Here is a 14651-nt window from a genome sequence, read left to right as displayed (position 1 = left end):
TTTCAGCAAAAGATAGATGCCTTTTACAAGAAGTGTGAAGTTCTTCAAGTACACTGGGGCAGTATTCCTTCAAGGCATGGCAAAGCAAAGTATAAAAGCCACAGCTGCCACTCCTTGGCTTTCCAAAATTTTCTAACCAGCAGGGAACGCTGAATTCGGGATAAGCACATTGGTGGCCTCAGCATTAGTTAAGGACTATCTAACAACTCTAGCACTTGTGGAGAGCCAATATAATAGAGCTCATGCACTTCTGTCAGCCAGACCTCAGTAAACTGACGAGCTACCCCAAGCAATACACGTTGCATGTCATCTGGCATAAATGGCCAGATTACATCAAAGTGCTTTAGGTTCATCAGGGGTGACGGCCCCTTCACTCCGGCGATAACTCTTGTGGATGCTGCAACATCAGCCATTTGTTGCTTAGTCACACTGCTGGTTCTTTCTTGTACAGCAACACCAACAGGGTACTTTATGGTTCCTGCATAGCCAAAAATATCAAGTGTAAGGGGACAATATGATACATATGCTATAGTAGGATAGTACTTAAAAAAATGGCAGCTATAAACACCGGGCCACAGTCCGCGGCATCCTGTATTAGTCCAGTGGCCATTCACAACAGTAAACAAAATCAGCTTTTTAATGTTTGACTATGTTAAACAAGCCAGCATCAAAACTCTAGGCCTTAATTTTTTTCTTGTGATAAGGTTCTTGTTTACGTAACAAGAAAGGTTCAAGCAACGGACTACATTTTCGTCACAGAAGAATTCTGTGCGGCGGTCCTCAATGTGCGCGCAGCTTCATAGCAGACTTAAGTTGTGTATGTCTATAATACTATGCCAATCATTTACAAGTGGTGGACATTAAATAGTCCCTGGCAACACTAAACAAACAATGCCTTTATACAGAATGCTGATTATTTATACTGCTATGGATTACAAGTGGTCAATAAAGTTAAGGACATCAAAATGCCATGTCAAGTCTAAACTATAATTGAGGCCTTCTACGCAACACAAACAGTAGCATAAAGGAAAAATAGCAAGTATTCATGTAGGCGCATCAGCATTTGCCTACCATCAATGGTCTCTCCTGGGTGAAGACACCAACCGCAGCCGTAATGGCCATTAAACTGCACCATGTTCTGTAACAGTGCCGTTGCAGGTGAATCTGCACAGCAGCCCAAGGAATACACCTGCAATGACAAAATGCAGACTAGGATTAGAACACTTATTACGGCATCATACTATATTTTCTTAATGACATTGCTCGTAAAATACAAAAAATTTTGACGGCAAAGAACAAAAACCACAGAATGGTTGTTATAGACATCTATAGTTAATTACCTCTGAGTGGATGGTTTGCTGCCCAGCTTTCCAAGTGACTCCATTCTCTCCAAGTTCATTCATTTCTTCTACAAATGACTGCAAAAGCAGAGTCATGTCGGCATGACTTTGTCCATACCACAAAGCTGGTATTAATATGTTTCTGCAGCACAAGTGTGGTGGCAGCTCGTTGATGGTGACCTGAATCGGCCAGATCGAATACTTGGACGACTTGAAGATCGGTGCTCCATCGACATTGAGAGTGAATGTGAGGTCATATTTTGAAAGATTGGCACGGTTTTTTTTTGTACAAGTGGCCATCTTAAGGTCACTCATGGATTCTGCTCTATTTTCTACAATACCTTCAAGCCGGCCAAAAGGGGCATCTGACAATGCTTTATCGGCCAGCACGGAGATCAGCTGCAACTCCAACGGCAGCGTTAAGAAGAAATGGCCGTCTTGGTGTAGCTTCCTGCCACTGTAGTCTTTCTCGCACACTGTGCAGCATCCTTGCACGCTACTTCTTTCTGCGAAGTTTCCCGACGTTTCGTCTAATGACGTCATCCACTCCGCGCAGTAAAAATGAAATCGTGCGGCCTGGACTCCAGCACCGACGTACTTTTTAAACAGAAACTTCGTTTTAGGAAGGTCCTGGCTGGTCAAGGACATATGCGATTAATTTCTACAGCGCTTCGACACCTTTCCAGGGCAGCCCGAACTCAATTGCAAAATTGAGCGTTAGCGCCTGCAGATCGTGAGGCGAAACGGCCGCGTTTGCACAAGAATTGCCTTCATCGGTTGGCGAAGCTGCATCGGAATTGCGGTCACAGGATTGAGCAGGCTCCAAGTCTCAGCACTGTTGCGGAGGGTGAAGACGGGCGTCGGAGCTGCGTCTCAAGGGGTAGTGTTGTGCTGGGGCGGGGGGGGGGGGGGGGGCTCAAGCAGCGGCACGACGCTGCCTGACTGCTCTAGATATTGGTTGTGTACTGCGCTTACTTCCGCTTGTGGTCCGCTCTCAGCATTTCGTGCACCTGTCGAGACTTCAGGTTCGCACGCGCTTGCTTCCACTGGTGGTGTGGTGTCCGCGTTTGGAGAATCTCTCACTTCAGGTTCACACGGCCGATAGTTCATTATGCGTTAGTTGGTAGTCTTCTGAATATCTCCGATATCACCACCGCATTCCAGATATCACTTTCGCCGCTTCATCCTCTCACGAAGTTAAAAAGAGACGCAAACGATCACACAAGTAGGGTCCCTAGAAATAGTAGAAATAGCAAGTACTTCTAGGAACCCTAACACAAGAACGCAAATTGCTGCTTCGTGACGATGATGGATTGGATTGGATTGGATGTGGGGCCAATGCCTCCTGAAGAACATGCCTGAAGCGTCAGGAGTTTTTCTGCCTACCGTAGAGCGTGCGTCCGCCGTATGGCGGCGCTGTCGGATGACCCTCTATAGAGTCACTGGACTCTAACCCTCTAGCATTTCTGGATATTAATGGCGTCTTCGGCTGAGCCGCACTACTGCCTCCGTGCCGGTGCTTAGGAAGTGACGTCAAATACTACACGAGTGGCACGTCCACTTGCACCTCAGCCGAACGTGCAAAACATTCTCAGAGTGCCGTTGCTCTTTCTGCCCTCTGTTCACCGTGGCCTCCGAGATAATCGCGGATCTCAGAGGCCATTTTTACGAGCGGCCGACGCCAAAGACCGCAGTCAGCAATTTGTACGGTTAGCAACACCCCTTCAGTAACAGCGCGCAGGACCGGCGTTCATAGCTACGGTGGGCAATGCGTGAACCACGACCATGCTCATGAAATACTGCGACTGTGCTTGTGCAGGTTTTTCATACACACCACGGCGTTATGCTTGCTGTTTTTGATGCATACGCTTTAGAGCATCTAGATTGGCTTCCCGAAAATATCTACCGACGATTCTCAATCCAATCTCAGCTCCCCACATTCTCACTGTACATTGATATACCTTTTAACCTATGTTCATGTTGGCAAAAAGTATGATGTCACAAAGTGCAGGCATGCCAGATGGACCGCATTTGCCGTTCGCCGCACTAAAAATATTGACGAACCTTTAATTTTGTCAAACGGTCAAGGCACAGCGCTCGCCGGCCGGTGGCTGATTGCAGCGCGAATAAATGCATTGCAGCCGCTACAAGATTCAACATTTCTTTAAAAATATTCCCACTTGTGATGCTTCGTGTTTTTTCCTGATTCTGAACGTAAAAGTGATTCTGAACGTAAGAGCGCAAAAACACAAGGACACAGACTAAGGCAGACAACACGAGCGCTTACTTCCAACTGATTTTATTTCATGCAAGAAGGGAAATTTATACTCTTGATAAGCGTCTGCACATGCTTGCAGGGCAATTGCATAAGTGCTCCATCAATTCTGCTGTCACAAAAAGAGATGGCATATCTGACATCTTTCATATGTGTTACATGATAACTGGTATCTGTCATAACTCTGTGGTAATTGCCCTGTAAGCATGTGAAGACGCTTATCAAGAGTATAAATTTCGGTTCTTGCATGAAATAAAATCAGTTGGAAGTAAGCGCTCGTGTTGTCTGCCTTAGTCTGTGTCCTTGTGTTTTTGCGCTTTTACGTTCCGAATGGAAAACCAACTCGCCCAAATGCAGCCATTATTGTGTAGTGATATTGTCTGCGCCAACAGCGTCGTCTGCCCGCGACGTCTGCTAGCGCGAGCTGCACGACGGGATTGCACCGCGCTCCACCGTCGGTCTCCACGGTGGCGCGGTGGCACGCACTCGTGTTGTGTTCGTCCCAGCCGAACGTAAGGCACTGCATGAGTGGCATCCAGCCGAACGTGGGGCACCGCACGAGTGCGTGGAAAATTCCCCGAGTGCCGTCAGCTGAAGACGCCATAGGAGAGCCTACGACAACGTTATTCAAGAGTATCTGTGGGACATACTGGGCACATTCGATGTGGAAGATGGAGTAATTAATCTTTTAAAAGATATATATAAAGGTACCAGAGTGCTTATAAAATGGAAGAAAATGTATCAGCCTGTACAGATACAGCGGGGGCTTAGGCAAGGATGTCCTCTGTCTCCTTTGTTATTCATGTTGTACCTGCAAGGGTTGGAGACCAATCTAGAGAGGAGACTAGGCTTCAACCTTTCTTTTTTCCACGACCGGCTTCGTGCTTTTTTTCAAGCAAGGAGAATGGATTAAACAGTCATTATAGGGACTAATATACGCCAATGATATAGTGCTAATGGCTGACAACAAGGAAGATTTACAGAAGTTGATAGGCATAAGTGGTACAGAAGGAGATAGATTAGGTTTCAAGTTTAGTAAGGAAAAATCGGCAGTCATGATATTTAACGATGAGGTCGGCGAGTATAGAATACGTGAGTTCACGCTAGAAGTAGTCGATGAGTACAAGTATCTTGGGGTGTGGATAAATAACGGTGCTGAGTATCTGACAGAGCATGAAAAATATGTAATGAATAAAGCTATAGTAGGAATGCAGCTGTCATGAAAAATAGGGCACTGTGGAATTACAATAGGTATGAAGTGGTAAGAGATATCTGGAAAGGGGTGATGGTTCCTAGCCTGACTTTCGGTAATGCGGTCCTGTGCATGAGACCAGATGTTCAAGCAAGGTTAGAAATTAAACAACGTGGCGTAGGGAGGCTAGCTTTGGGAGCACATGGCAATACACCAAATCAGGGGGTACAGGGTGATATGGGATAGGCGTCGTTCGAGAGCAGAGAAGCTAGTATTTGAGGAGCGATTGGGAAAAATGGGGGAAAAGCAGTGGGCAAGGAAAGTTTTCAGATACCTGTATATAAGGAATGTTGATACCAAATGGAGAAAGCGAACTAGAAAATTGACAAGCAAATGCCTGGACAACAGTAGGGGGGCAAATCAGCAATTATCGGTTAAGAAAAAGGTTAAAGAAACAGAGAGAACTCTGTGGAAAACAGGGATGCTGACGAAATCGGCACTGGGAACATGCAGGATTTTTAAGCAGGAAATTGCCAAAGAAAATATCTATGATAATTGTAGGGGGAGCTCTTTGTTGTTTGAAGCCAGGACGGGAGTTTTGCGGACTAAGACATATAGAGTCAGGTACCACGAGATAGACACGTTGTGCGTTGCGTGCGGAGAGGAGAAAACGGCTGAACACGTACTTGATACTTTTTCCCGAGTGCGGAGCAGTGGGAGAGCCGGCTCACCAGCTGCGAGCTCGCCGCCCAAAGGGCAATGGTGCAGCACGAAAGTGAAGCAGCGCGACTCAGTGGAGCCCTGGACTAGGGGCCCAACCCTGCTTTGAAGGTCAAGAGACTGCAGCGATGAAGACGAAGACCGAACGCTAAACCCTTAATGGATCCAATAAAGTTTTTTTTTCTCTCTCTGTAAAAGGCTTCACCCTACAGTGGAAAGCAGCGGGGCTGATTTATCCAAGGCACTGGGGTTGAAGGACAGTGAAGGGGAAGTAGATTTTAAGCGGGTAGAAGTAACCAAGCGAAGGTTATCTGATTGGTGGCTAAAATCAAGAAAAGAGTAAAATTTCACAAGTCATGACTAGGTGGCTTGAGCCACCACCCGATTTAAAGGGTTCAGCCGTATCCATCCATCCATCCATCCATCCATCCATCCATCCATCCATCCATCCATCCATCCATCCATCCATCCATCCATCCATCCATCCATCCATCCATCCATCCATCCATCCATCCATCCATCCATCCGTCCGTCCGTCCATCCATTCATCCATCCACCCACCCACCCACCCACCCACCCACCCATCCATCCATTCATCCATCCATCCATCCATCCATCCATCCATCCATCCATCCATCCATCCATCCATCCATCCATCCATCCATCCATCCATCCATCCATCCATCCATCCAATGCCTCCTGAAGAACATGCCTGAAGCGTCAGGGGTTTTTTTGCCCGCCGTAGAGCGCACGTCCGCCATGTGACGGCGCAGTCAGCTGACCCTCTAGCAGACGACACGCAGGCAGCACAGAATTTTCTTATGACTGCCGTTGCAGCAAAAAGTATGCCTTCTGGTGCGCTGTTTCTTATATTATTTTTGTGGTGTGTTTAGTGTTACCGTTTGACAAGTGACGTGTCGACGACTGCAGTTGTTGGAGGGATGGAGGGAGTAGTGAGCGAAAATGCGTTTCTGTTGCGTTCCGTTTTGCACGTCGAGTCAGCGAAACAAGCCCGGCTTTTCGTTCCATGAAATTCCTGCCGACTTAGAACTCCGGGAACGATGGCTCAAGGTAGTTAGAAGGAAAAACTGGCAGCCAAACATAACATCAAATTATTCTGTAGTTTGAAGCTTGCATTTCCAGTCAAGTGACTTTCGGGAAGGCACCAAGTTGACGATGTTGAAAAAGGGTGTCGTGCCAAGCATCTTCAATCAGTACCCGTCGTACCTAATGCCGGCACCGGCGAAATCCCGCGACGACAGCAGTATAAAAAAGCGAAAACGCGAAGACTCGCCTGTGGGCACCGTCCATAGTCCTGAACCTGGACCATCGGGCGTGACCGCCGTAGAGGCCGTAGAGGCGGCTAGCGAATCAAGTGATGCAGCTGGCACAGTAAGTCCTGTTCCCATCCGTCAGACCGCGTCCGTCTTACTTTAGTCCGGCACCGAAACAGACAAACAAAAATCATCAGTGGCTTTCCTTGACCGAAAAAAGTGGCACATAAGGAACGTGCTTGGAAGTCACGAAACGAAAGGAAATGCACTGTTGAAGCGTACAAAAAAGAACTGGAACGCCCCAAGGAAAAATGCCACGTAAACACGTTCCTTCGGATTGTGGCAGACTTCGAACAAGACAAGAAAGCCAGGCTATTACTAGATCAGGTTGTTAACTATATGGCAAAAAAAAAAACAGTGTGGAGTGAGACCACTGTCAGACACTGCATCATTCTGCGCAACATTTCTCCCAGGTGCTATGAGCATCTCAGAGCAGAAATACTCCTTGTCCTGCCTACTAGAACTACACTTAACAAATACATGAGGACCTGCTCAGGAGAAGTTGGGTTCAGTAGCCTGGTCAAGAGAATGTTGAGCACTGAGCTAGATTACTTAGTCACCTCACAATCAAGGGTGTGTATAGCCTGGTCATAGATGAGATGCACATCAAACATAAGCTGGAATATCACAGGTAGAGGGACACTTTTCTGGGAGACATTCATATCAGCCCAGATCTTGACCATCTCCTGCCAGTGCAGGAAAATGGTGAACTCGCCAATTCTTTGTTGTTTCCTGCTCTGCGGGCTGCAGCCAGGTTCATAATTTTAGTGGGGTATTTCTTCACCAAGGGATGCACAGGCGAAGTGCTGGCAGAAGCTATTAGGCATGTGGTAAAGAAGACGGAATAAATTGGATATAAAATTGTCATACTCGTCACAGACAACCCCAAAGTCAACGTGACTGCAATGGAGTTCCTATCACAAGGACAGCCACTAAATATAATACGAGTACCACATCCTGCCGACCCGTCTAGGTGCCTCATGTTGGCTTTCGACCAAAGTCACATAATCAAAAACTTACGTTCGCAGTTCCTGCCGAAGGAAATGGTAGCAAAGAAAGAAATCTCTTCACTCTTTGTCAGAGAATTGTACAACATGCAAAAAGGGTCCACCGTAAAGCCAGTGCGATTTCTCACTAGAAAACACGTCTACCCATCCACCATACAAAAAATGGCACTAAAACCAGCGATTGAGCTCTTTTCACCTCCTGTGACCGCTGCCTTGAGCTTTATGAAAGAACAGGCTGGGCACACATGCATGTGATGCTAAGTTCTTAAACGTAGGCCCGACAGTCGAGTTCTTGTGCAAGATGAACAAGTGGTTTGTAACCATGGACGTCAGTAAGCGTAGCCAGCACGTTCATCAGAACTACCGGGACACAAAAGAATTTTCGGACATTGATGATCGAAGGGTGCACTGGCTGGAGCACGAATTCGTTGAGTATATGGAAGGCCTGAAAAATGCGAGCACCCAAGAGAACTTTTTAACTAAAGAGACCTACTACGCCCTCATGTTCACGACACTGTCAAATGCGCACTGCATCCGATTCTTGCTAAATGAGTGCAACTTCAAGTTCGTCTTGACGCGCAAATTTTCAAGTGACCCCACTGAGTCTCTCTTTGGCTCCCTGCGGCGTTCAGCAGGACGTAATGACATGCTAGATGTGAGAAGTGTTGTGAGCGGGTTGGAGAAAGTGCTGCGTAGTTGCAGCCTCAGAGAACAGCAATGTCAGAAACTCCACTTCCTTTTCTCATTCCGTGCCATTGACAATTTAACTGAAGCTGGGGCTGTCACTGCTGCTGAAAACGAAACTATAGAACTGGCTACAAACGCACTCCAAGACATGTGTATGTCATCGGAGCGTTTCCTGCCGACTCCGGAAATGGCAGCTATCAGCCTTATTGGGGGCTACATAGCTCGTGTGGTTTCCGAGAAGGTCGAATGTGACAGCTGTGTGGCTTTGGCGCAAAAACCCAAAGGAAATGCTGCTGTAGACAGTTTGACAGCACACCAAGGCTGGGGTGCTCTTTTACCCGACGTCAGCGCTCCTAAGAGTGTTAGACGGCCTCAAGAAGTTCGTCGATATCATGCTCAAAGACCGAACGCATCTTCAAAGGCCAATGGACACATGCTTGCTCTATAGTATGAATAAAATCATAGGTTTGCCTGTCCTGACCTGCGAGAACAAGGAAAGCGGTCACAGGGAAGCACTACTGCATATTATATGCAAGAAGTTCATCAAACCATTGCTAACAAACCATGCACTTGACATAACAGACAAAAACGCAGTTGCATAGATGTATAACACGGAATCTCTTTCCCGAAAATTCTTGAAACTGCAGTAATAAACGATTTCCGCCGCCTTCATCCCACTGACGCATGCCATTTTTTCTAATAAGTGCGCGCGTGTCTGCGCCTTCAAGCGGTTTTTTTTAAATATTCACAAGTCGCTCGCCATGCCTGATACTCCCCTTGTTCCAGTTGTCGTTTCATCAACGCACGCGTGCTTGTCATTTAGAAAAATCCGGTCAGTCAGGCGTGCTGTGTTACGCCCAAAGTCACTGTGCGCGTGTGCATCACGCAGGAACCTAGTGAGCTGTGTTTCTTGCGGAAAGAATAGACAAGAGGGGCATGGGTTTATTTGAAATTTGTCAACGTACGTTATTCAAGGAGGTACCGTTCGGCGAAAGCTCGTCGGAAAAATGACCAGAAACAGCGCAGGCTGGGCCTTCCAAGACCTGCTTCACCCGATCGAAACATCTCCCGCAATGCTCCACAGCAAGGCTTCCTTCCATTGAGCGCCATGCAGTCCTCCTTTCCAACGGGTCACGTGGCTACAGTTCAGAGCTCAGGTAATTCGGAACCTCCTCCTGTCTTTATTCTATCTCATGGATTATTTTCCCTTTTTTGCTTGTTTGAAGTAGTTGTAGATTTTTTTGCCATTGGCAGCAGTACGATATACAACCATGCATCAGGCAGAGTAAATACTTATCTTGCGGAATTTCTCGCCACTTCAAGCACTTGTTGCAAAATGGATTTTTCAAACATGTTCCTTTCGTTGCAAACCGTCCAAAAGTTACTGGTTATGCAGCAGACATAAGGTCCTAACGGCATGATAGAACGGGGTGCACAGCACGCTTTTAGATTTCGAAATCGAAACTGATAATCCTCTTTTAGAGATTTGCTGCACTCTGAGACATCCAAAACATGTTTTTTGTCGTTTACGAACTAATCGTTTTTGCTCAATGCCCGAAAAAAGAATGAAACAGCATGATCGGGAGCCACGCATCACAGTCTCCCAGCCATTGAAACCGAAATCGAGGGTTAAAGTCACTGGAACGGGAAAAGTACCGCAACCATCATTGGAGCCGCCATATTTGGTCCAGCGCCGCTGAAGCGACGGCCACGCGCAGTCTCTACGCAGGCATGAACTGCACACATCCCCAGGATTCTGGACCATGCGGCTCGAAAAACCGGTCGCGCCATCTCGCGACAGCCGGCGGCGCGGCGGCGCGTAACTCAATGGCGACGAAAAATAAAAATTGATATTTCGTCGCGCATAACAGTCAGAAATTAGCTCTCTCGCCTAGATGTTAAATGAATCTTAAAGTTTCATTTAGTCGAGTTTCATCGATGTAGCTTACATATTGCGTTTGCCATGAGCAATGATCTATGACAGCATGGAGCCTATGGCGAGGTCCTGAAAAATACCCCACTTGACTTCAATTTATCGCTCACTACAGCCCTATTTTAAAATATATCGACAAGCTCTAGCCGGTTCACGTAGGGTAATGTCCTACCTTTAAGGAAGTATAAGGTATTTTACATTTCAATGGCGTAAAAGTCTTCCTGCGCTATTTCACTATTGATCATGCATCATCAGCTTTTTCATGAAACGTGTGGCGCCCTCTCTCGGTGCGTTGGAAAGGCACACGTCCCTGCTCGCGGCCGGGCTCGAGTAGCGGAGGCGGCTCGATTCCGGCCGTGCCCTGCTACAGTGTCCCTGCTTTGGTAGGTTGCTTTGGGAGGTTGAGCCTGCCGTACGAATGCGCAGTTTTATCAAAAGTGCCCCCATCGGAGGGAGGCTATGGCCATGGGCTGCTACATAAAATGCTACAAGAAAGCGTGTGCCTTCTATGAGGTATATAGAGGAAATTATAAGAAGACTCTTTTGCTTGACAGGTACATTTTTCATTAAGCGCGTACAGTGACCACGCCGGCATAGGTGATAGTGGAATTGCGTACGCAATAGCAGTGCAAAGCAATGAAGCTTCTAGGTACTTTCGTTCAAGCAGTGAAATTTGTAATTCCCGGACGCTCATACTTAGAGCTCACTCACCGATACTTGTATATGGTTCTTGCACTGTGCATTCAAAATTGTAAAATCGTGTCTTAATGTCTACATTTCAACACTCATGTTATTAGCCTCAATAGCAGAAAGCTCTTCCAATCTTTTGTCGATGTGGTGCAAATGCAGCAAGGATGCGTTGAAGTGAATGTTGCATGTGTTGCACATAAGAGGCGGCAAACCTGATGCTGCGTTTTATGCCAGTAGGTTATTTGTCCAATGTAACAATTAGTAGTGTGGTAGTTCACATTTTTGTCTAGGTTGGTAAAGTGCTTCTCACGATTCGATCGTTCGCCGTCGAGAAGGGGTTTACCATTGCTGTAATCGATGCTAGTTTCGGCAATTCTGTCAAAGATGTACGTGAAGGATGAACCGCTAACGAAGACTTCATAGAGTGGCATGCTGGGAACTATTCTGAAGAGTGTGCCATCAGTTCGGCAAGCCAGTAACTACGCCGTTACCCAGAGCAGCAATCAAGAGTCAAACTCTAGTTAAATGTTCTTGATTATAATTTAAATCTGCTAAGAAATGAACAGAAGTTATTGTCGGATAACACGATGTTTAAAAGATTACTGGTTTTCTCCAGTACGGTGACTCGGCGCTCCACCCAACCCGTTTGTGCAATGCGCCGCTAGCGCGATTCATTAGCGACAGGACGCCACATGCTCGCGACCCTGAATATGCAGTGAATTTACCGTGTTGCGAATATGTGCAACAATACCCATAAGCACTTTCGCACGAGTGGCGCGAACATATTTTTTTTGCAAAAGTTCCAACCTGCCCTCGTTTTTTTTTCTGCCGCTCTCCTATCTACTTTTCGCTATCCTCTCTCTTTGCTTTTAATTCCACCGGTTGCAGTTCCAGTGCTTGAGGGATTAGATAGCAATCGCTGGGCCGGCAACATTTTTAGCTTCCTTTTTGTATTCTCGTCAGTTGTTGTTGCCTCTGAATCTGTTGGCAAACTACTACTTCTTGGATGTGTGACTCCCGGGGAGTTAGCGCGGCTTTTTAAGCGCACAAACCGCGGGAGTCAGAAGAGGGAGCCGTTTCCACGGAACGATCCAGCGACTTTTAAATGTGCCATGCATCTCCATGTTCCTGGTGCTGGCTCCCTTCCCCTGTCGAGCGGACGGAGAGAATTTCAAGCCGTGGAGAGAAGGGGTTGGAGGGCGATGAAAGAACAACTTAAACCGCGAAGAAAAGTTCGGGGAACCTGAAATAGCTTCAAGCCATGAAGAAAAGAGCCACCGAGAGCCCGGCGATCCTTCCATTGTTATAAACCGGACCCCCCTTCCAACGCGTACACGAGCGCCCGCGCGCTGATGCCGACATCTAGCACGGACGCCTCACCTAGGCTTGCTGGCGTCTCCTGCAGTGCGCATGCGCAGACCGGTTTCGGCTTACGCTAAGAGCGCGGGCGCTGAGCGCGTACGCCCAGGAAGGGCCATTCGAGTTGGCGCCTCTAGGCCTTTTTTGGGGTGGGATGACTGTCTTTGAAGTGGCACAGGAGGCCTCCGATAATGATGTCCGGCTTGTGTGTAGTTTGCATCCCTTCCTTTCTGAGAACACTGGCCAAGGTTTCGCAGACACCCTTTACGTACTAACTGCATACGCGTTTTTGCCACCAGCGTGTCCTTAGCATAAGCATATCGAGTTGTTTTCGTTGCATCCTTTTCAGTTTTAGATGATACATCGAGTGAAGAATCTTGGGTATCCATTGCCTAGAAATGTTTTCTTTTGCTGATGATGAGTTTTAATGGCGCACTGGCAACCTCGCACCAAGCGCAATGGGTTGAAGTGTTTTCTTCAACACAATGTTAGGTGGAAGACCATTTTCCGAGCACTTCAACTCAAAGAAACCAAGCGCCAGGCTTCGAGAAAACTTCTACACATTGGAAATCAGTGGGTACACGGCGACACTGCGGAACGAATCACACACCGTCCTCGAGCCGCATGCTCAAAGCGATGTGTCATTGCTGTTGTCGCTGATTTTAAATCAAATATGCAAGAATTGGGAATCGTCTTAACCAAAACTTGCTTGAATTCCACCCTACCCTTAGGGCACAATTTTCAGCACTGTTCCTCCCAAAAAAGCTACGGGAACAAGACGCACAACACGCAGCATCAAACGGATGAAGAACGTGGAGAGGCGGTAACGGAAAGGGCCAAGGATGATTTGAGCAGGTGCATAGGTACGGAGAAAGTCTTTTTCAAGAGCTACACGGGCAGCCGGTAGCAGGGTGGTAAGAGGGAGGAAGAAAAGGACAGTGGGGAGGGGTCTCCTGCTGTGCCTTTGCCTGCCTTTCTTGTTTTTTCTCCTTTTACTTTTCCTCGAATCGTGGAGCGCAGTCCATGGTTGCTTTTTGGATGCGCTATGTTTCTGTTCCCTATGGTGCGAAGCACGAGCTGCACGACATAGTCGGCGCCTCTGCGAAAACGGCCCGGAAAGGTCATGGACGCACTCTTGCCTCCAGGCTGTCACAAAAAAAAAACTTACAACCTGTAATGTGTCAGTCCTGGCAAAGGGTTTCTCCACACGCAGACAAAAATCTCCCAAAAAGGACATCAGAATTTCTGCAGAAGATTCTTTACTGCCTTCCGCCAAACTAAGGAATTCCACCAGCCTTGTTAAAAGCACAGCGCATGGCACAGGTAGACAGTGCCACCAAAATCAATTTCGGACGAGTTAGCGTGGTTACGCCAGTTGCAACTAGGAGTGCTAGCACTTCGGTTTTCAGTGCTGTTTCAGTGTTCGGTTCCGTTGCGCATAGATGCAGCTGATGAAGACGACGATATCCAAAATACAGCGCAAGAGACTGGTATTTTATGACGCAGAATGTTCCGCTGCGGCGGTGTGGCAGTCGACGGCGGCAAAAAAGCGCTCCGCTGCCGCCGACGCCGGCGAATCGCCCGGAAAAAGCGCTCCATGCGGGCCACGCTTAACGCAGTAACCAGCAAAACGTATGCGTTCTCGCCGCCTCGGGTTCGAAACTCACTCGCGGCCGTAAAACATTTTCGATTATTTTATTTCAGGTCAAGTAAATTTCAGACATACAAAGAGGCCACGTCGAAATCCAAAATTGAAACCTCAGTGCTGCAATGAAAAATGCGACCCCGTTAGCCCGCTGTTCTACCAGCTTGTGGAGGCAACGGTTGGTACCAATGCGGCCACTCGATGGAACCGCATCACCGGGTGGCCGTGGCTCTCATCTGCTCACTCACTGAAAAAGGCAGCGCGTTGGAAATGTTTTCCTTAAGCCCCAACTCGATGAGCACATCCTAGGCGTACGGCAGAGCGCCTGCGCGCCCAGCCCCGCGCCGCGACGAGGCAACACAAAGCGGACGTCCGACAAATGAACCGTGACCGCAGCGCTGCGGCCGAACACTGCGAGGCATGCGACCACCGAATGGACGTTGACGGCACTAATGTACTGGAAACCGAA

At 47.6% G+C, this 14651-nt stretch overlaps 1 pseudogene; it reads right to left on the bottom strand.

The window, feature by feature from the left end:
• LOC144115973 (uncharacterized) overlaps window positions 1-14651 on the bottom strand; it is a 62587-nt pseudogene that overhangs the window by 25428 nt on the left and 22508 nt on the right.

The sequence above is a fragment of the Amblyomma americanum genome, chromosome 1, assembly GCF_052857255.1.
Source record: "Amblyomma americanum isolate KBUSLIRL-KWMA chromosome 1, ASM5285725v1, whole genome shotgun sequence".
Lineage (NCBI taxonomy): Eukaryota > Metazoa > Arthropoda > Arachnida > Ixodida > Ixodidae > Amblyomma > Amblyomma americanum.
The sequence above is the reverse complement of the archived record's forward strand: the minus strand, read 5'-3'. Positions and strand labels throughout refer to the sequence as shown.